Raw genomic sequence first — 23,819 nt, 5'->3', positions numbered from 1 at the left:
TTGAGATGTAGGAGGCCAAAAAGGAGGTTTCGGTAAATATGAATCGGTAAATACCGATTCATATTTACCGAATTCTAAATTACCGAATCATATTTACCGAATACATATTTTCCGATTCGGTAAATATGAAGTGGTAAAACGAGAAAAGAGATGTAGGTAAATTCCGTATTTAAGAAATCCATGAAATTCGGTATTTAAGAGTCGGTAATTAACACAGATTGAAAGCAGGTGGTAATCCGCAACAGTGCATATAAGCAATCCCAAAATGCAACAGCGTGGACACCATGGCTGCTCTGTATGTGATTGCAAGGCGGCTACGTCTACAGGCAGCAGGTCTGAGGATTTGGAGACGGGAGGAACGCATTTACAGACAGCGCATCACACTCTTTCAACAGACTGAGGCTGAGATACATGAAAGGTACAGGCTACACCCACAAACCATCATGGACCTGATAAGGGACCTGCACCCACTCCTGGACCAGCCAACAACAAGGGCGCATGCCATACCACCACATGTGCAGGTTCTCTGTAGCCTACATCTACGTGCAGTTACCAGGGGGTGATAGCTGCGGTAGGCGGGGTATCCCAGAGTTGCCTGTCCCGTTTCTTCAGGAAGTTCCTGGATGCCATGATGCAGAGAATGCAACACTTCATCAGCTTCCCAAACACACAGGCTAAACTGCAGAAAACCAAGACAGCCTTTTACCAGATGGCACAGTTCCCGCATGTCATAGGCTGTATTGATGGCACACACATTCCAATCTGCCCACCAGCAGCCACTGAGCACATCTACAGGAACAGAAAGTCCACCCACTCCATAAATGTGCAGGTAATCTGCGATGCAGGCAACATAATCACTGATATCGTGGCTAAGTTTCCTGGGAGCACCCACGACTCCTACATCTTCCAGAACAGTGGGATCTACACACGCCTGGTTGCCGGAGAATTTGGAGAAGGATACCTGCTAGGTAATACACTGTGACGCTCCCTAAAAATGATTGCAAATGATTGTGTATTGAGGCATGTGACTAATGCTACTCTCTTACTCACCTAGGCGATAGTGCATATGCAGTGCGGTCATTCATCCTCACTCCCTGCCTACACCCATCAACCCTGAGTGAAAGACGATATAATGTGACACACAAATCAACACGCAACGTTGTGGAGCGCACGTTTGGACTATTGAAAAGCAGGTTCCGCTGCCTCCACAAAAGCGGAGGCGCACGCCAGTACACACCCATCATCTGCTGCAAGATCATTGCCACTTGTGCAATGCTGCACAACCTTGCCACGAAGAGAGGTACAGAGGTGGAAATAACTGATTGTGAGGACAATGATGATGAGTCTGCACAGCCAGAGGCCAACGCAGCAGGAGTGGCAACAGCAACAGATGGGAGAGAGAGACGGGCAGAGATCACATGCAACTATTTCTGATTAAGTAAGGGGACACAGCCAGTAGTTTAATCATGCGGCACTACGCCACAACACAAAGGAAAACCTGTCCCATCAATATTGTGGAATCACTATTTGTGAGTCAAGGGTTACTTCACCCAATTGTCTCATGGTATTGTGTGCAGCATTAGTGTCTGCGCCCACGCACTCCAGTGCGGGATGCCATTGAGTGTGCGTCCTCACTGGCTGTGGGACCAGTGCCAGCCCCATGCCGCCTGCTGCTCCTCCGTGTGTCTGGGACAGGGGGGGTGATGCTGCTCCTGCTGGTGGTTTCTTCGCTGTCCCCAGCATCCACAGCACCAGTTGTGGCAGACTGGCTGGTGAGCAGCACTTCTAGTGCACTGGTGACCCTCACCATCCCCCTTGACACGTCAGTGCTGCAGTGCGCAAGGCCCTCCTGCATTGCCACCGAGCGCCTGCAGAGCAGCGAAGTGGCAGTTGCCAGCCGGTTCACTGCCCTTGTGTGATGGTCTCTCCTCTGACGTTCCCGGCGCCGTGCAGCCTTGTCCTCATCAAGCTTCGAGCACAGCAGCATGACGGACTGGGACATGTCCCACATGCCCGCAGCCATCTCACCCATTCCCTCAGCCATAGCGCTGATGCCCCTGTCAATATTTACAAAGGATCATTGAGGCCCCGCATTTGGCGCTGCACCGACATCATTGCCTTTGCTTGTAGGCGCTGTATTTTGACCATGGTGGCCTCAAGCCCTGAGAAGACTCCATGGCTCTCACCTTGTGGAGGTGGACTTTGCACCCGAGCCCTGCGGCGACGTCTGGCACCTGTGTGTGCTACCTCAGAGGCGGAGGGGACACTGGCATGGCTAACATCCAGGGGCACAGTGGACGTTTCCGCCCCCCTCGAGTCTTCAGATGAGGACTCCGATACATTCAACCTGGCAGCAGCACGCCTCCTCGACCTGAGCAATGCAGGTGGTGATGATGGCGGTGACTCCAGCAGGAGTGGCGATGCTGGCTGGGGTGGCGATGCTGGCTGTGGTGGCGAGGCTGGCTGTGGTGGCGAGGCTGGCTGTGGTGGTGAGGCTGGCTGTGGTGCTGATCCCTGGCCAGAACTTGTGGTGGCCTTCTCAGAGCTGTCCTTCCGGTGTGCCCTCTCTCCCTTCTCATGTGCAGGTCTGCGCAAAGTATCGCCTGTGGACAGAAATGCAACATCAGCTAAGTGTACCTGAAGCACAGCATTGCTAGCATCACAATACATTTCTGAAACACTCTCTGTGTCCTCTGCCTGCTTCTCGCTAATGTGTGTAACATGCCTTGTTGTTCTGTGCTATTTGTCTCATGTTTGGGGTTACAGGGACTACATCTCCCATAGTGCATTGCTAGTATGCACTAACACCTGTACTGGAGTGTGATTCTCATTGCCCATTTGGGGAGTTGGGATAGGGGTAGGGGGGGCCACATTGCTGTGCATGCGTCTTACCTTGTTTGGTGGTGGCTCTGGCAGAGCTGTCTGCATCCCCAATGCCCACGACACTCTTGGGCTCAATTGTTGTCTCCACCAGCTCCTCAAGTTCTGTCAGGGCAGGTGCCCTGTTCCTTCCCCCTCCTGTCCGGCTGGCCTCTTTCTGCAGTTCCCCCATCTTCCTCTTTGTGCCGATACATAGGTCGTACCATCGCTTCTTCAGGACTTCTATGTCCCGGGGGGTCACTCCAATTGCATTGACCTGCCCCTGGATTCCCAGCCAGATCTTCCTTTTCTCCGACTCGGGCACCTGCAGGGACTGCTTCCCAAACAGCTTCTGGTGCTGCTTGACCACCTCCTCCACTAGTACCTGCAGTTCCTTTGGGCTGAATTTCTGTTTTCTCCTCCTTTCCCCTCCATCTCTCTCTGTCTCCTGGCTGGACATTGTCAGTTTGAGGTTCACAATCAGGCACTGGCTCCCTTGCTCTGCACTGCACTCCCAGCCTCTCCAGAGTCTGTTGATTGTGTGCACCTGCCTGGGTGTGGCCACTTCCTGGGTGGGTGGGGTTGGCCTTGCACAGGATTGGCTGATTCATCAAGTGATGTGTATTTGAATTACCGATTCGGTAAACTCCGATTCGGTATTTACCGAATCGGTAAATACCGATTCATGATTCCGGCCGGTATTGTGGACTCGGTATTCATTTACTGAATTTTACCGATTCGGTAACTTTTACCGAATGTTTACCTACATACTATTTACCGATTCATAAATACCGATTCGGTATAATTCGGTATTTATGAATCGGTAAATAGTATGTTACCTACATATGGCCCAAAATGTCATGCGATTTGTATTGATTGACTAAATTCAAATGTGATTGACCGAAATGCTAATTATATGATTGCAAACAAAATTTGAGATAAACAAAATATTGATTAACAGAAATAATGAGTTTGTGGTTCTTCCAGTTGGTTGCTGGAGGATTCTGAAGCTTTAAATGTGTTTTAGCTGGTTCTAAATCTCCATCAACCAGTCCAACTAATTGGTCCATCGACCAAGTGGTGGAGTGCCTTGATGTTAAGGTTAGGATCCTATAGGTGTGGATGTAAATATGTATATTTTGTAATACATTTTCTTTCCCTATAGGTATTAAGGTACCCGCCCACATGTCCAGCGGATACATCGTCCTCCTGTGCGCAGACTTGTGAGAGAAACGTATGAGTGTTGGTGTTATGGGCCCCACCAATGAATGAATGTGTGAATGAGTTAGCGTGACGACGGGTCTGCGGCGCAGGAAGGTTATGAAAATTTAGCCCAGTTTTCGCGCTGGATCAGTTTTTCTGGTAGCAGAGTTATGGTTTTATTGCATTGGTTTGGTGATTATTGATCATTGATTGTAGACGTTTGATTGGTTATTGATTTATGTGCTAACATTCTATGTTGAGTCGCGTTGCGTTCTATGTTGTTTCTGAAAACTTCTGGGATGTAGGAAGTCGGATGCCCTGTAGGTACACGGGGAAAACGTGTGGCAAGTGAAGTCACATGGTGTATTGTTTGTTGCCCTGTAGGTACACGGGGAAAACGTGTGACGACTGGAGTCACACGACACATTGTCTGGGTTCGAATTGGTAACATTGTCATGTGTTATCGGTAGGGACATTTCTGTAGGAAAGAGGTGTATGGGTAGCGAAGGCCACCTGTGAAATTTCGGTCTTAAGTAACAAGAGTCAATAGTGAGCTCTTATTACGCTTATCACTGGAAAGGTAATAGGTCTCCCCTAAGCTTGATAGAAGGGTAAAGTAGAGGGAAGTGCTACTTTATCAACGAATTACATAATTCTGTGGAAGGGCAGAGGTAAGCGCTGCTCTCGAGAAATACAGAATTCTTGTGTAAATGAACTACATTTTCCGTTTGACTGTGTGTAAGTGAAATAGCATTCGGCTTAATTGTGAAACTCTTGCCTTAATTCTCAGGAGCAGTGTAGTCTCCACATGTGTTTTATCTCCAGAAAAACGGTTAGCTAATGCTTGTTAGAAGGGTAAGGTAGAGGGAAGTGCTACTTTATCGGCAAGCGAAATAATTCCGTGGTAGGGCAGAGGTAAGCGCTGTTCTCAAGAAATACGGAATACTTGTGAAAAAGGTCAAAAACTATTTCTTTGATTTAGCGAAGCGGACAATGGTGGTGTTTTTATGTTGTTACTAACAGATTTTGAGTAAAAGAGAGCGTAAGAGAAAATTGCCTATAAATTTTGTAAAGGAGGGGTCAGCAGAGGCAGGAGTAGTGAGAAAGCTGACGTCAGAAAGACCGCGCTGGGATTGGCCAGCTGTGAAGTTACATAGATGCACAGGATTGGTGCTTAGTGTACGTCGCGCTAGGAGTGGAGATGTGACAGGGTGACGAAGATGCTTCGGATTGGTGCGTTAGTGTAAGTCGCGCTGGGATTGGAGAATTGCAAAAGTGACATAGAAGCTCCGGATTGGTGCGTTAGTGTGAGTCGCGCTACGATTGGATAAGATCACAGAATAATCGTAGAGGAAATCTAGCAATACCGAAATAAGGAAAATGATGTATTACGATCCACCAGAAAAAGAGAAAAAGTCCTGGTTTGGAAAGATTCAGAACTTATTCAAAAGGGATAAACCAATTGTGATACGAGAGGGACAGTTGCTTCCTCCACCAAAATTGCACGCATCCTTCATGGTTGCGAAATATGGATATCATACATGTATTTGGCTACATAATTGGGCAAAGTATACAAAAGATGATGGAGTTTTAGCGTTTCTAGAACATGGTTCATTTAACTTAGCGGTATTAAGGAACTTAAGAGAAAGGATGATGAGACTAGAACCGAGACCTAGACCTACTCAGTTTGAAGCATTGCCAGAATGGGAAGATGAGATGTATGAAAGAGCGACAGCGGAGTGGCGGAAGGTATAAATACATGTTTGGTAGACCGTGTGGACAGGAAAATCATGATGACAGAATGAGAAGATGGCTGAGTGCAAATATGGCTGATGGGATGTTACCTGTGAGAAATGCTGAAGAGACTAGTAGTAGAAAATGTACAGAGAAGAGAAACAATACAGGGTCAGAAAGCTACAAGTATGGTGTGAATGAGTCGGAGGATGATGTACTCGAGGACATGTTTTATAAAAATCCTCCCCCGTACCAACCAAATTCTACATTGTTGACACCAAGTGCGCCAGTGAAAGAGGCACCACAAAATATAAAATTTGAGCCAACGCCACCTGAGGTAGGGAAAAATAATCCCTTTAGAGAATCAGAAAATACACAACCTGGTAGAATGACAAATGAAAACTCAGCTGAATTAGCTAGAACTACTTTAGAGTTAACTGAAAAGATTAGGAAATTGACCAAAAATGTGGAAGCTGTAACTGTTCCTGTAACAATAAGACCAGAGATGCCTATTTTTGATAAACAAAAGGATAGTGAACATTGTCGAACGATCCCTTATAACAGTAATAAGCAAGCCGAAATGGAAAAAAGAGATTCAGGAGAAAATCCATGGGGAAAACTGGTAAATGTAAATTTGATACTTGTATAGCGCACTACTCACCGCTGTGGAACCCATCCTGGCTTTCCCTGTGAGGCGTCCACTCCTGGGCACCCCCAAGGTGGAGGCCAGGCATCCTTAGCGTTGTGGGGGCCGTTGTGGAGATTAAGCAAGCTATTGCCCAGAGTTGCAGAGTGGGACTCCATGATTAGAATAGGCACTGAGGCGAGAATTATCAGGTCCGTGGAATTTTTGAGCCCAAGACCCGCCGAGGCGGGGAATTGAACCCTGGTCCCGGGCTAGACCTCTGCATCAGGGTCTGCCGCTCTAATCATTGAGCCACACTTCTCCACTTCTGGATTAAGTAATCCTAAAAATTTGACAGTGAATCAGAGCCTAACAAATAAAACAATAATGATGACAGAATCAGTACCAGGATCATTAAAGAGTGAAATAATTCCTGTAGGTCCCACTTCTGATGAACTAAGTGAATGGTTAAGGAGTTTACAGCAAAAAGATGCTGAACCTCAACCTTTAGAGGTGGCAAAATTAAAAAAAACTTTAGAAGAATTAATAGTAGGAACTATTCCCACAGAAAAGTTAAACGCATATCAGGATGAGGAACTAACGTTTCTATGTAAAAGTATAACATGGAGAGCGAGAAACTTGCATGAAAAACTGGAAGAAGTGGCGAGTGAAATGGGTATCAATTTTGAAAAAATGAAATCATTACAGAAACCATACAGAGTAGATTTTGCTGAAAACGACATTGAGAATTTGAATACCGCGGGAAAAATGGCACAAATTAAAGAGCTACTTGTTTTACTAAGAAAATGGGGCGATGTAGATAAATGGAAGAGCAGGTGGTTTCGGAAACAAGATGATGTAACAGACAAAACATTTGCAGCTTTCCCAGTAAGAGAAAAATAGAAAGTGGTAACTGAGTGTCCCATGAGGGAGATTCTAGGAGGAGGCTATGTGCATGTCCCCTGGACTAGACAAGACATTTTATCATTTACAAATGACTTTCCCCGTTTGCGCGAGAAGCCAGTGGAGTGGTATAGGCAGGTAGACAGGTTTTTCAAATTATCAAAAGTACTGTGGATTGATTTGAACAGTCTATTTGACATAATTGTGCCAGCAGATTTATGGGCAGAATGTAAAATTATAATAGGTTACTCAGGAATACCCTAGAGATCCTAAAACAGGTGCCCCTGGTCCAGAAGTAATGAGAAAACATGAACAGGCAGTTACCTTCTTGAAAAATAAAGTACCTCCAAAAGAAACTGATTGGGTAAAAATTGATAGAACTCTCAAGAAGTAAAAGAATCTGTACATGCCTATTATGAGAGATTGTTATTGGCTTTTAAACAATACAGTGTTGATGAAAATTTGAGTGAGAAAGATTTAAGTCATTTTGTATATCGATTTGTGTACGGGTTGCGACCTGAAGTAAGTGAAATGATTAAACAGCATACTGTGGATTGGCAAAATAAAAAGATAGAGGAAGGCATGCAAAATATTTTAGCGATGAGATTGAAGCCAAGCAACGGAAGTTAAAAGAAAAAGCCATGTGGGCTCAGGTTAAAGTGGCAGAAAGACCGGAAGCCCAACTGATTGAACAGGCAAATGGTATGAGCAATATCAAACAAAAACCCAATATTGGGAAAGGAAAAGGACAGATTAATATAGAAGAAGCCAAAAAGAAGTGGCCATGTTATAACTGCGGAAAGATAGGGCATTGGAAATCCGAGTGTAAATTACCCCCAAGTGCTAATGGCGATAATGCATCATTAAATCCACAGGCGCTGAATGAGGTGAGTTGTCAACCACAGCGACAGCAGCAGGTTGTTGCCCAACAGTGTCAGGTGCCAAAACCGCCTTTTCCACAGAGCGTAAACCCCCAGAGATACAGTAATGAGAAAAGGATTCTACACCGAAAAACAGGTAACTAAGCTGCCACGCGCTAGTGCTGTTTCGCAGTATTGGCTGCAACGTGATGAAAGTGAGTCAGAAGAGAGTTATTGACGGTGCCGAGGAGAGGAAGAAGAGTGCGTACTTGGTGCAACTCTGGAATTAGACCAGACTGGCCCTTTTGTGGATGGAAAGGTAAATGATGAAAACATTACTTTCCTAGTAGATACTGGTGCTACTCTATCAACTGTTAGATCCACTGATGTTAAAAATCTTCCTCTCTCGGATGAGACAATCCAAGTAGTTGGAGTTTCAAACAGACAGATAAAAACGCATCTTACTGAACCAGTTAAGGTTAAAATAGGGAATTTTTCCGATATGCACCGTTTTGTCGTGTGGGATACCAGCCCTGTAAATTTGTTAGGACGGGGCTTGTTGTGCAAGATGAACTGCACAATTTTCTGTACTCCTGATGGCATAGCCTTTGAGAATCCTGATGAGGATGTACTGTACAAAATGACTATAACTAATATGAAACCTGAGGTTACTGAGGCATTTGCTGTATTTGACCCAGAGGAATTAGCTCAGGAATTGAGAAACACAGTGAAAACGGAGGTATGGGATTTCACTGGAGAAGATGTGGGATTAATGAGAAATATAGATCCCGTAAAAATTACTGTAAGGGAAGGAGTAAGTTACCCAAATATTCCACAGTATAAATTGAAACCCGAGATAATTGCAGGAGTTACTCCTTTAATAGACAGAATGATTAAACAAGGTATTTTGAGAGAAATAATGAGTAGTCTATGCAATTCACCAATTATGGGTCTGAAAAAGCCTAACTGAACTTTCAGGATAGTACAAGACCTGAGAAAAGTGAATAAAATTGTTGTATCATGTTGTCCCATTGTGCCAAACCCTTCTGTGATTTTATATCAGATTCCACATGATGCAGAATGGTGCACAGTCATTGACTTGTGTCATGCTTTCTTTTCTATTCCATTGCACCCTGATAGCCTACAGATTTTTGCGTTCTGGTTTGGCGAACGTACTTTGCCATGGTGCCGAATCCCACGGGTATACAGAAAGTCCATCGATATTTAATCAGATTCTGAAGAAGTCCCTAGAAGATTTAAAAATGCCCGAAAGTTCAGTACTAGTCCAGTATATCGGTGACCTATTGGTGGCATCGAGAACTCGAGAAGCCTGCTTAGTGGATACTATTGCATTGCTGAATCATTTAGCATATGGAGGACTTAAAGTATCCCCATCAAAGTTGCAATTTTGTCAAAAAGAAGTACAGTATTTAGGCCATAAAATCGAAAGAGGACTAAGAAAAGTGACTGCAGATAGAATCGGGATTATCAAAGGAATGAGAGCCCCAATGACTCAAAGAGAGGTGAGAATGTTTCTTGGAATGGTTGGATACTACCGTCAGTGGATCAGTAATTTCTCACTGATTGCAAAACCTCTGGTACGTTTGACAAAGAGTGATGTAAAAGACCCCATTGAATTGTTTGTCTATTTTCTCGTTGGGTTGAGGCTTACCCGACCAGAAGACTACTGAGAGAGTTCATTCCTAGGTTTGGTTTCCCAGTAACGATTGAAACAGATAGAGGGACACATTTCCAGAATGAAATTATAAAATTAATTTTCGAAGCATTAAATGTACAACAAAAATTGCATTGTGGAGGGAGGAGCCTAGCGCGCAACCAAGATGGCCGCGTAGGCACAGGGCTCCCGCGAACCTCCACAACTTCCCACGTCTATCCTGAATTTATCCTGATTCCATCGACGGGCTTCTACGGGCGAACCTACGCGGAGGTGATACTTGTTGTCCAAATTTGAATCGGACATCGGGAACCGGAATAGCGTCGATTCCAAGTTGGCGGCCTACTCTGGACCTTGCCCCGGACTCGAGTTGGCACGGTGCCCGGGCAGAAAGTGAACAACAACGGCATGCGGGACTTGGACCGGTGCGCACCCCCTACTTTCACTTTCGGTTTCGGGTCTCCTCGCTGAAACTGAGGGGCCCTGGATTGTCAGCACAGATTTATAGTGAGACGACTGAGTATCCTGCCTGCTCTTGGACACTAGCCTGGGCTACCTTTCACCGAGGCTCCCTAGATTGGCTCTCTGGGGATTGCTCATCGTGTTGGTGGCCGACACCCTTGGCGACCATCTGACAATGGCGGCTAGACTGGACGGGGATAAGCAAAAATCCAAGACGACTAGGCGGGGAGCTCATACTCAAGCTAACAGCATGGATCGCTATACCCAGTCGAGAGGTTCCCCTGGTGGCTCTCATAAGTCACCGGAGAGACGCAAGGATGGCCCGGGATCGTCGACGGAGTTAACATTGCAGGACATCATGGGTGCCATCGATGAGATGAAAGTGGCGGTTGGTCAGCAATTCGACACATTGGCCCATAAATTGGACGCGGTCTTGATCGATGTTAAACTAGTCAGAGCGGACCTTTCACAAACAAATGAAAAGGTCAAATCCTTGGGCCTGACGACGTCGAGTCTGGTAACAGACGTTTCTGACCTGCAAGCGGAGGTCCGTAATCTGCGGGCGTCCACCGCTTTGTCTGTCCGTCGACTGGAGGATTTTGAAAGTAGGGCTTGGCGGAATAATGTGCGCATAATCGGGGTACCGGAGAAATCGGAGGCCCCTGCGGCTGACCTCTTCGTGGAAGACCTTGTGATCAACCATCTCGCACCCAAAGGTTTGACTAAATTCTTTGCAGTTGAGCGGGCCCATAGAGTTCCGGGTGGTAAGCCCAAACCGGGCGCTCCCCCACGGCCCATCATCGCCAGAATTTTTCATTTCAGGGACAGGGATGCTATACTGCAGGCCTCGAGGGTGAGTGGGCCGACGAAGTTCGAGAACACTCATATCAGCTTCTACCCGGACTTTACACAATTGGTCCAAAAGCAGCGACAGGAGTTCATGGGCGTTAAACGGCGGCTGAGAGACATGGACCTGAAATATGCGATGCTCTTTCCGGCCAGGTTGCGTGTTGAGTTTGAGGATCGGCCGCACTTCTTTGATCGGCCGGAGGAGGCTGGAGATTGGCTTGATACCCTGCCTCAGCACCGACATCGAGAGGGACAGACCGAAGGGAACGGAGCGGGCTTGGATGGACAGGATTAGACTTTTGGTTCCCAGTGACTGACTACTGTGATGACACTTCCATATTTTGGTTTGGTGTTTCTATTCAATGCCCGGGGGTTGTGGGGTGCTCAGTGGGGCTCTTTCCTCCTCTGGGGTCTCTTTTTGTAGCGTAGTTTATGTTAGGGCGACAGGCACACTGCAAGTTGGGGGGGCTACATGGGCTCACGCAGGGGTGCAGGGTGGGGGGAGTTGTAACGGGAAGGTTGGGGGGGAGGGGGGGAGTTGGGGAATGTTTGAATGTTCTACAAGGCAACTTCACGCTATACTATTGGTGGTCGGGATTGTGTTCTCTGGGGGGGGGGATTGTGCGCTGGGATGGGATGGGGGTAGGGGATTGAGGGTACTCTCGTGGAATGTGAATGGCTTGGGAGATAGGATTAAACGCGGAGTAGTGCTGCAGTTTTTGAAACGACTGTCGCCAGATATTGTCTTTCTGCAGGAAACGCATCTAATTGGGAATTCTTGCCATGCTATGAATAGGAGGGGATATCGTCTGGTTGCGCACTCTGGTTTCACTTCTGGCTCACGCGGGGCGGGCATCCTGATCAGAGCCTCTCTCCCGTTGGAGGTGGACGATGTGATCCTTGATGATAGGGGGCGGTATGCTGCACTTGTAGGCCGATGGGAGGGCAGAACCATCTCGCTTGTTTCTGTCTATGTCCCGCCAGGATTACAGACCGTAACTTTCGCTGATTTGGGGCGCATGGTCCTGGGACTCCCGGGGGGGGGTTCTGGTGGTGGGGGGCGATTTTAACTATCTGGCGGGGCGGATCGTCACCCTCCCAGGGATCTCCCGGGGGCACAGGCCTGGCTGAGTGAATTTATAGATACCCTCGGACTGATAGACTGCTGGAGACTAATGCACCCGGGGCAGGCGCAATACACCTTTCACTCAGGAGCCCATGGGAGTTTGTCGAGACTTGATTATGTCCTTATGCCGGCGGCCCAAGCTGGGATGATTAGAGAAGTAAGACATCTGGCCCGGGGTATTTCCGATCACTCCCCACTACTGTTGCACCTTGAGGTCACACACGGGGCTGAAGGGAGGGTGGCACCGATAAACCCCTGGTACCTGCGTGATCCTAAAATCCGGGCGGACCTGGTCAAGTCTATTGACCGCTATTTCACTGAAAACGTGGGGTCAGTATCCTCTGCTGTCTCGTTATGGGAAGCCTTCAAAACAGTGCTCCGTGGGCAGGCTCTTTCTCTCATTTCCCACTCCAAGAAAAGCAAGAATGAAGAGGTGGTTCGCCTTGAAAACGACATAGCCAAGTTGGAGGGGGACCTGGAACTGGGTGTTACGAAAGAGGCGTTGCATGTTCTCAGTCTTAAGCAGCTCGACTATAGAGCGTTGGTTACTGACGCAGCCAAAGTAATGAGTAGAGAGCAACAGGGGCGCTTATACGATGTGGGGGACAAGGCTGGTAAATTGATTGCATGGTTGGACAAGAAGGAGAGAGCGAGTCGAGTGGTGCCGGTTATTGAGAGAGCGGATGGCGTGCGTGTGACTGACCCTGTGGAAATTGTTGAATGTTTCGCAACTTATTTCCGTGACGTCTATTCTCCAGTCTCGAATGGTCTTGAGGATGACTCTCATCTGTTGCTGAGAGATATAGTGTTGCCGTCTTTGTCTGAGGCGGATAGGGCACTGATGGATGCGACGTTGTCGCCTGACGAGATTGCTTTGGCTATTCGCTCGATCGCTTCCGGCAAGGCCATGGGTCCCAATGGCCTTCCCATTGAACTGTATAAATTGCGCCCGGACAAGATGGCGCCTCATCTCCGCGACATGTTTCTTGAGGCACGTGACGTGGGCTCCCTCCCCTATGATCAGCGTCTCGCTACCATAGTTGTGATTCACAAGGAGGGGAAGCCGCGGGATCGGTGTATTTCTTACAGGCCCATCTCCTTATTAAATGCTGAGCCTAAAATTCTTGCTAAGGTTTTAGCTAACCGTCTGGTTGGGGTCATCGGCGACTTGATCCATCCGGATCAGTCCGGTTTCATTCCTCACCGTAATACGGCCCTGAACCTGAGGCGTCTTCATGGAGTGCTCGCCAGAGCGGAGTACATACGTGAACCGGCCGTTTTGGCGTCCCTGGATGCCACTATGGCGTTCGATACCCTAGAATGGCCATATCTTTGGGTGGCGCTTGCGAAATTCGGTTTTGGCCCCGGGTTTATCGGTTGGGTGAGGTTGCTGTATGAGGAACCGTTGGCCCAGGTAGTTGTGAATGGCAGAGTGTCAGCTCCCTTCGGGTTGGGAAGAGGCACGCGGCAGGGTTGCCCGCTGTCGCCTCTCCTTTTTGCGCTTGCCTTGGAACCTCTGGCTGCCTGGTTACGATGGGAGCCCTCATTGCGCGGCATTAGATGGACGCCTGAATTTGAGGACCGCATTTCTCTTTATGCGGACGACATTCTCCTGTACCTCACATCTCCCCGGCAGTCTTTGATAGTACTGGTCGATGTTCTCAACTCATTTGGTCGCAACTCCGGCTTGGTCATTAACTGGGCCAAGTCATGCGTCTATGTTCTCTCTGGGGACGCTCCTCTCCTTCCGCGTGGCTGCCCTATTCAGATTGCGCTGTCAGGGTTCAAATACCTGGGAGTGTTCATAACTTTGGACCCTGTGGCCCGTTATGAACGGAACCTACTCCCCCCACTCCAACGACTGAGGGCCGACGTCTCGAGGTGGCGACAGCTTCCGCTTTCGCCGCTCGGACGCGCGGCGTTGTTTAAAATGATGTCGCTGCCACGATTCCTGTATGCACTGCAAAATACACTTGACGTCATACCGGCCCGCTATTTCCGTGAGGTTGAGAGTTTGCAGAGGCGGTTGTTTTGGGACAGGCGATCCCGAATCGCTCTCACAAAATTGACACTCCCTTGGTATGACGGGGGTATTGCACTCCCCGATATCAAGCGATATTATTGGGCGTCCCAATTGGCGGCGGTGAACCACGGGATGTACGGGCCGGCCCTGAACCCGGCGTTCGAGATGGATAAAATGCTATTGCCTGGGGGGGATTATAATAGAGCACTGTATTCGAGGTCTCCTGGTGTGCAGTTGACAGGCCCAACAAAGATAGCGGTACGTGTGTGGCATGCTGCTAATGCTGCGATGGGTTGGAAGGGCCACCTGACTCGAGCGACTCCACTGTATGCTTCGGATAGGCTGGGCTGTTTGTGGAAAACCAAAGGGTTTGAGAAATGGGATATGATTGGCATATGTAAGGTGAGTGACCTCTGGGTGAAAGGGGAGTTTAAAACGTTTGAAATGTTGAAAGCGGAATTTAAGCTAAACGATAGAGTGTATTTCCGATATGCCCAGGTCCGTCATGCGTTGCGCTCGGTTTTCCCTGATGCCACCGCTATCCCGGAAAATTCCCCGCTGGAGGATAGGGTGCTCGATGGCTACGTGCCTGACAGCACAATCTCCTTGATCTATAAAAAGTTTATCAACGATCGGGCGGATCTGTTGACCCGCTTGAGGGAGATCTGGGTGGCTGACGGTTTGGAATTAGATGACGAGGACTGGGTCTCGGCAATAGCCTCCCCGCGGGAGGTGGCAATTCCGGCCCGCCTTCGGTTCGTACAACTAAAGATACTCCATAGAGTGTACGTTACTGGTCCCCACCTGATGCGCATGGGTTTCTCCGTGGATGGGATGTGTAAGCGTGGCTGTGGTTCGCTGGGTACTTTCCTTCACATTATATGGGAATGCCCTGAGGTGGCGCTCTTTTGGCGTCGGGTGCATGCGGTAATGGAGGAGGTCACTTATGTTGCGCTGCTTCCAGAAGCTAGGAGGTGCCTGCTGAACGTGTGGGAGCCAAACGATTATAATGTGGCACAGACGCGGTGGGCGACTTTGGGAAATATGGTGGCCAAACGTAACATCGCCCAGTTATGGGGTTCCCAGAGGCCGCCCACGGTCTCGGTGTGGAAGGAGAATATGGATTGGTGCATGTTTAGAGAAAAGACGGTGTATGTAGCGAGAGGCAAGTCGCGGGGTGTGGGGTCCGTGGAACGCCTATCGCGGAGACATCTGTGCCCCTCCACTGGCTGTTGGGCTGGATGCCTCTTCGTCCCCCTAGCCAAGCATTCCTCGTCTGTTCAGTTATGAGTGTGTTACAGTTTGTTTTTTCCTCTGCTCCCGTGCCCCCCCCCCCCTTCTCTGCTGCTGATCATTGGTTCCCTACCTCGGGGAGCGCGTCCTGCTATTTACACTGTCTATTGCCTTGTTTGTGTGTAATGTTTTTTAATTTTAAATTGAAAACTGAAACCGTATTTAACACTGTCACTCAACTGTTGCTTTCGCCTTCATTGGGTGAGATGATGGACTGACGGGCTACCCAGATTGATCAATTTGTATAACTGTGAATGATAAGTTTCATGCTACCTAGCGGCCGGCCCAAAGGGTTGTAGGCCCATATTTGTAACTCATTGAAGTCCAATAAAGGTTTCTTTAAAAAAAAAAAAAAAATTGCATTGTGCCTACTGACCAGAGGCTTCTGGAGTGGTGGAACAAATGAATGGCACCATAAAGAACAGATTGGGAAAAATGTGTTTGGCCACAGGTCTCAAATGGCCAGATGTCTTGCCTCTTGTCTTAATGAGCATTAGATCAATTCCTGATAGGAAGACTGGTCTGAGCCCCCATGAAATTATAATGGGCAGAGCAATGAGACGTGTTTTCCTTCCTGTCAACAAACTGCTGCCTATATCTGATGACTTCGTCTTGGATTATTGTAAAGGATTGGCTGATATGGTACATTCTGTGTTTCATCAGGTTGGACCAGATGCGACCACTCTGGAAAGGAAGCCAGCTCATGACTTGAGTCCTGGAGCTTGGGTCCGCACAAAAGTACACCGAAGAAGAAATTGTCTGGTTCCACGCTGGGGAAGACCACGTAAAGTGAATCTGACGACAACTGCTGTGAAGTGTGCAGGGGTGAAGAACTGGATTCATGCCAGTCACACTCTTCGAGTCCCAGATCCGGAAGATCAATCTGAAGACCAACATCGGGAAGTATCAGATACCAGTTCGGAATCAGAATCTGAAGAAACAAAAAACAAGACAAAAATCAGGAATAGATGAACAAGGCCGAAGTCAAATTATTGGGCAGGAAAATGTACCACTGAGTTCTGAATCTGAAACGGAGCAAGCAGGAGTACGAAAAAGAACGAATCATGAAACTGGAGAAACTGAACAAGAAATCCTGAGTACAAGTACAAGAAAAATTCCTCCAGAAATTATAGAGATAGAAGGAGAGGAATTGGATACAGAGAGTGAGGGTGAGGTGATTGTGGAAGAACCCTGAGGAGGTTTAGGGACACAACCAAAACAGGTAGAAAAGGGTCAGATAGTCAGCAGGAAGATTGTGTGGAAGAAACACGAGGAGGGATAGATTCAGACAGTGAACCTGAAATATTGAGGATAAAATCAAAGGAAAGCGATATCCAAACGGAGACAGAATCAGAAGAAAGTGAAACAGGACATGAAGGGGGAAGAAATTTAAGAAAAGGGGCTTGGAATTTCAAATGAGAAGAGAAAGGATCAAAATTGAAAAGGCCATTGAAAGAAGACATTAGGCCCAACGAAATCAATAAACTGAGATACCGATTGACAAGAATTAAGCATGATAAGGCAGAACAAGTGAATGAAGTGTCCAGTCAAGAAAAACAAGAGGACACGGATCAGAAGCACTTGCAATGTACAAAGAGGATAAAAAGGCCTAACCAGAAGTACAAGTCACCGGAATGTACATATGTGGCACTACCTTTTTTTTAATTTATTTTTTTTGTCCTCATTCTGCCAATTTACTTGCTGGCTATACTCTTACCCATCTCTGGTAAACCAGGACAGGTTGGAGTTCTTCAAATCAAGAAGGAAAAGCTGCTTCCAATTCCACCCTTTCCGGGCATGCCCATAGCACGGAAGGAACACAGGACTGACAGTTCAACATTGGCTTAATCATTGGGCCACAGAGTTTAGGATCCAAACCACCAACTTAAGCCATACTTTCTCTTTACTACTAGGATCACACAATAGGTCTTGCTTACTTATATATATAACACTTTTTTTACATTCCCGGAAGTGCGGTGGAAGATTCACCTTCCATGATTTACAGATCTCTCTTCTTCCTAAAAGAATTACATAAAAAATAAATCTTGCGTCTAATCTACTAATATTAGCAGTATTATCTTGCCAAATTCCAAGAAAGACCAGGCGGGACTGACCTTCACAATAATGCCTGTAACTTCAGCTAAAAATTGGCACACCTCGAACCAAAACTTCTCAATTTTAGGGCATGTAAGAAACATATGAATGTCATCAGCTACGGGGTCTTTGCATCTTGGGCATTCATAATGTGTACCAAAAAAATTATCTAATCTCGCCGGGGACCAATATACCCTATATACAGTGAAGAGGTGGTTACGTTTTAAATAAGCAGGTTTCACACTTTCTCTCAACAATACAATGGAGGCCAACCATGTTTCCCTCAAATCAATGTTCAAAATTTCCTCCCCCAAAGCCTCTGAATATCTCTTTCTAACTCATCTTCTGCATTGATCAGAAATTGGTACCACAAAGCTACCTCCTTCTTAATAACACCAGTTTTGATCGCTTGAGCTAACCAGGTATCATCCTCCTCTTCACTCCAGTTTTGATCCCCCCACCACGCAGAGAGCTGGTAATATTTAAACCTAGTTAAATTTCCCCCCGTAATTAGATTTAGAAATTCCCAACTAACTAGCTCGGTTCCCGTCTTCAAATCCCCCCAGCAGGAGATACCCGAAGCCTTTAATGGAAGACTAAGTGAATCATTCAAACATTCCGGAGTCCCTGGGGACTCCCAAATCGGGGCCCTAGATGAATAATATGGAATTCCTAACTTTTTTCGGATATGAACTCATGCTTTCAAAACATCCAGTAGAATCTTCAACCTTACTTTTTTGAAGAACTTCGGGTCTCTGAACTTAAACAAAAATTTGTCTTGGCCCTCCCTTAGTTCTCCAAGCATGGCTCCAAACAGGCAGCCTATGGCAGAACTGTCAACCTTATTTAAAAGCATTCTACAATTCTTAAAAAAGAAAGCATACCCATACGTCATCAAATCCGCTAAAGCCAGCCCACCCTTCTCCAATCTCCTCCTCAATCTCTTCCAAGATATGCGTGAACCCTTGGGAGCCCAAATAAAGCTTCCTAGCCTTCCTTGGAGTTTACCAATTTTTGTTCTTTCAAACAATAGTGGTATAGAATTAACCCCTTCAGCGCTGGGCGAATTCCGCCGCGGTGCTGAAGGGTTCGAGCGCGGGCGGGCTCATGACGGAACGGTTCCGTCATGAGCACAGCTCAACCGTGGCTCATGACGGAACCGTTCCGTCATGAGCATGGAAGGGGTTAAAAAGAAACGTTATTTTGGGTAAAATAATCATTTTGATAAGATTTACCCTACCGTACAAATTTAACGGAAGATTTGCCCATCTGACCAGCAACTTCTCTACTTCTTGCCTAATCTTTTCCCAATTTACCTTAGTGACTTCCGCCAATTTCTGCGTAATTATAATGCCAAGGTAACGCATGTTCGGTTTTGCCTGTAATTCTTGTACTTGTTGATTCCATTCCATAATTTCGGTCCTATTTATATTTACTCTGTATCCTGAAACCCTTCCAAATGCTTCGGCTTTAGCCATTAATATGGGAATAGCCACTCGCGGATTCACAGTATAAAGTAAAAGATCGTCTGCATAAAGCGCTAACTTAATCTCAAGATTCCCATATCTGAAAGGAATGATATCGGGGACTTGTCTAATCCATGCCGCTAGTGGTTCAATATACATATTAAACAAAAGTGGAGACAGGGGACATCCCTGCCTCGTTCCACGTAGTATATTGACCCAATCGGTTAACTCCCTGTTAACCAAGACCTTAGCCCTTGGTGATTTATATAGAAGTTGTACGGCCTTCATTAAATTGGGAGGAAATCCGAATAACTTTAAAATTTCCCACAGATAAGACCAGTGAACCTGGTCAAAAGCCTTTGCAGCATCTACTGCCACCAGCATTACAGGAAGATTATAGATTTCCACCAGATCTATCACTCCCAATATTTGAAAAGTCAATTCGTTAAGCTGCCTTCCAGGAATAAAACCTTTCTGGTCTTTGTGTATTATACTCTTAATAATCTTTGCAATTCTAGCGGCCAAAATCCCCGCAAACACCTTATAGTCTGTGTTTAATGAAGATATGGCCCTATATGATTCTACCATAGGGGATCCTTATTGGGTTTCAGTATCAATGTTACTGTTGCCTCAGCCCAACTTACAGGAGGATCTTCCTTTCTTAGTATTAAATTAAAAAGTTCCCTGAGCTCTGGAACCACCTCATCTAAGAGGTTAAGATGGATCTCGGTTGGAAGGCCATCTGGCCCTCCAGATTTCCCTCTAGCCATTTTCCTGAACTGTTGTCGGATCTCCTCTTCTGTTATATCCACTGATATTGTTGCCTTCTGATCTTCGCTCAACTTTGGGAGTTCAATTGCCTTAAGGAAACCTTCAATGTTATCCCTCCCAGGGGAGATATCTTCCTTATACAATTTACAGATGTGTGTAGAGACCTCCAGCCCAATTTTGGTATTAGTATCCAATATGTCCCCTGTCATATGATCTCTCAGGCATTTTATTTGATTACGCACTCTATTGGTCTTTGCTTTCCATGCCGACAGGGCACCGCTTTTTTCCCCATAAGCAAAATGCTCGGTTTACTAACCTTCCATTTATCTGTTATTATTTTATCCAGGGCTCCTTGATATTCTGATTGCAACAGTGCTAGTTGTTTCCTAAGAGACGCCACATTACTGGAGCTCTCAAGGGAAGGTTTTTATACCTCCTGCTCTTTATTCTTAATGGTTTGCAAAAGCCTTTCTTCTTGATGCCTTGCACTACGTTTTTTACCTGCCATAATACCTGTACCTATAGATCTCAAAAAGGCCTTAAAAGAATCCCAAATAATTTGCGGTGTGGCTGACCCCCTGTTAGCTTAAAAAAATATCACTGCCTCTTCTTTCATTTTGAAAATTACCCTCTCATCCATCAGAATTGTCTTATCCAGAGTCCATCTGGTTATTCCCCTCTTATCGGGGGTTTTTGGTGATAAGAGGACAACCGAATGATCCGAAAATATAGCAGGTACATGCTTAATCATTTCATACCAGCTCATAATTTCATAATATAAATAGTCGATTCAGGAATGATGGCCATACTTTTTACTAAAAAAGGTAAAATCTCTCTTATCCCCCATCTTATGTCTCCAAATATCAATTCAGTTTAACTCTCTAATCATGTTTTTAAGCACTGCCATAGTTTTTAGTGGCGTAACATATTTAGCTTTGGAGGTTCTATCCAAGCTTTTATTTAAGACTAAATTGAAATCCCCTTCAATTACCACTGGGATGTTAAAAGGCATTAAGCATGATTCCAATTTGATTAGTGCATCCGGGTTGTCTTCATTGGGCCCATAATAACTAACTACAATTACAGATGTTCCTTGTACTTTTATCTTAGCTAGGGCCCACCCCCCAGAAGGATCTGTCTGCTGACTGTCTACTATAATACCAGCATTATTTCTTATAAGAATGGCCATCCCCTTGTATTGCTACTTTGATCCGAACAAAAGTTATCTTGCACCCAAGACCATTTTTTAAAAGCGTTCACACATTCGTGTTTTGTTAGATGCGTCTCATGTAATAATATGACGTTCGCCTCAGATCTCTTCACAAATTCCATTACTCGACATAACTTCTTTGCAGACCTCAAACCATTTCCATTCCAAGATACAAAGTGCACTAAATTCTTCATCATCTATCACTTATGTGGCACTTCCTGATATACAAGAGGAAGCTGATAGCCAGTAAAGTCCGAGAGTGACTGTGCAGGAGGTGGACAAGGAAGAAGAAGGTTCAGAAATCTTGAGAGTAATAGTGTCTGACACTAGAGAAGAAACGGATGACCAAGAAATTCTGAACAAAGACTGTGAGCCCATGGATAAGGATGATTCACACATGAATTAAGAGACAAAAGAACTCGGAAAGGAATTGAAAAGCCCGGATAAGAGACATGACCAGAAAGAACCAAGGAGGAAACTAAAGCCTTAGGTTTAGACAAAGATACATTTTGAAGAGAGAGGCTAAGTAAAAAGACACTGATCATTCACAAAATGGCAAACACTGAGAAAAGAAATCCAACATGTGGATTCTTTTGGAGATGGTGTAAAATTTGTTTTTTCTGTACAGGATTATTAATGCTTGTTTGGATTATATTAGCAATAACAATTTCATTTGGAATAACATATGAAAATATAGACAGACACTCAATGAATGAAACTATTGACCAAAATTCTGATGACAGTCATATCACAAAACTGGTAGATAGAACAGAACTTCATAAAGATATGTCTATAAATGATTTTTCTAAGAATGTTTTCGCAAAGTTATTATACGAATATATAGAAACAATGGATGTTAGAGATTATGTCTGTATGCAGTTACCTGCATCTGTATCTGAAGGTGTCACTTATCATTACCTTCCTTTAACATATGGGATAACCTGTAGTGTCCTAGCCAGTTTGTTTTATGAAACAGGCAAATTAGAATACTATTACACTGAGATAGCTAATATTTTTTCACAAATTCCTGTAGTTCCTGAATTAAACAAAGTGAAGCCTGGTAAAACTCTTGGTGAATTTTTCCTAGAAACAAGAGAACTAACTTTAGAAGAAGTGTTTAAGAATAACCTTACTTGTAGTTTAAGAAAATAAGAGAAAACTTTCCTGAATATGGTATAGGAGAGGAGAATTAAAATGCAAAAGAAGGTGACTGGGGAAAAGATGGAAACATCATTTTGGGATGTTGGGAAGGACAATCATTTAAAGGGAGAGATAAACCCGGTAATGGCTTTCGATTGGCCCCAGAAAGGGAAATTATGCATAAGTAGAGATAATACTGTATATGATAATTATTTTGTAGGTGCATGTGAGTGCCATGATTGATACAAAATCTTGGGAGGATGGGGATTTAAAGGAGGAAAAGATCCAGTATTCCCTTGAATATATTGCATTTGTGGAAACAAAGCTTTTTATAGGTTGCCGGACCATTGGTCCGGAATTTGCTACGTAGGCCTGGTCTTTCCAAAAATATTTCATGTGGAAAGGGGAGAAAATGAATTGCACGAAATAGGTAGACAGCTAACACGTAGAAGAAGGGAGAGTTGGTCAGAAATTATTGGTGACATTTTTGGAGCACTGATACCAGCAGTTGGAATATCTCTGAATGCACATAAAATTGGAAAATTGTCTACAGTTGTGGATCGTTTATCAACAAGCACAGCTGGAGGGTTCTTAATGGAAAAGGTTGCCATGAGAGCTATGGTAATGCAAAATCGACTTGCCCTTGACATTATATTGGCAAAGGAGGGAGGAGTCTGTGGAATGCTGAAAGTACAACATTGCTGTACTTACATTCCTGGCATCAAGAGGACTCCTGTATCAATTCAAGGACCCCCACTAATATTAGGAACAACTTTGTTCCAACCGCTGGCAATAAGTCCGACAAATTGGCCTGGCCCTGAACCTCTTGAATTTTAATTAAGATAATCTGCAATACAACCCTTCATAACCTCACAGAAAGTGTTTCACCACAGCTCACAAAAAAGTAATGTGACTCGTGAAGAGTAAAAGTGGAGGATGAGAAGGCACCTCACGTACGCAACACCAGGAAGGCTGCCAGCTGGTTCTAGCTGGTATGCCCACGTTTTATCATCATTGGTTGCCAACTCAAAAAGAAAGTGTCCAGTAAAGAGAAAGGTAGAAAGACAGAGAGAATTTTAGCAGGAAAACTTTGCTGTCCCCAAAAACAAAGAGTGAAAAAACAGTGATTTGCTAAGAACAAGACGTGCAGAGCAAAAGTAAAATTGAGGTGTAAACTCACTATAAGGTCAAAACTCTTTATTCACAACCAGTGAGTTCACCCAAAGTAAAAACACTATATGTCGCTAACCTTTATAAAGAAGGCCAACATGTTTCATTGCCACTAATCTTTCGGCAATTTCATCAGGGCATGGAGGTTTTTTGCACTCGTTTTAACTGGACATCCACTTTACTGTTTATAGAAGGGCTGTATAAAAAGCAGAAAAGAAGAAAAATAGAATGACTGTTTTCTATTGATACTTCAATAAAAATTGGACCAACCATTCATCGATTACACCAAACTACTGATTCCCATGCGTGTATTTACCATGTAAAGGCCGAGGACATTCATACCAGCCTTCACAAAG

This window comes from Triturus cristatus, chromosome 5_2 (genome assembly GCF_964204655.1).
Source record: "Triturus cristatus chromosome 5_2, aTriCri1.1, whole genome shotgun sequence".
Lineage (NCBI taxonomy): Eukaryota > Metazoa > Chordata > Amphibia > Caudata > Salamandridae > Triturus > Triturus cristatus.
This window is presented reverse-complemented; position numbering follows the sequence as displayed.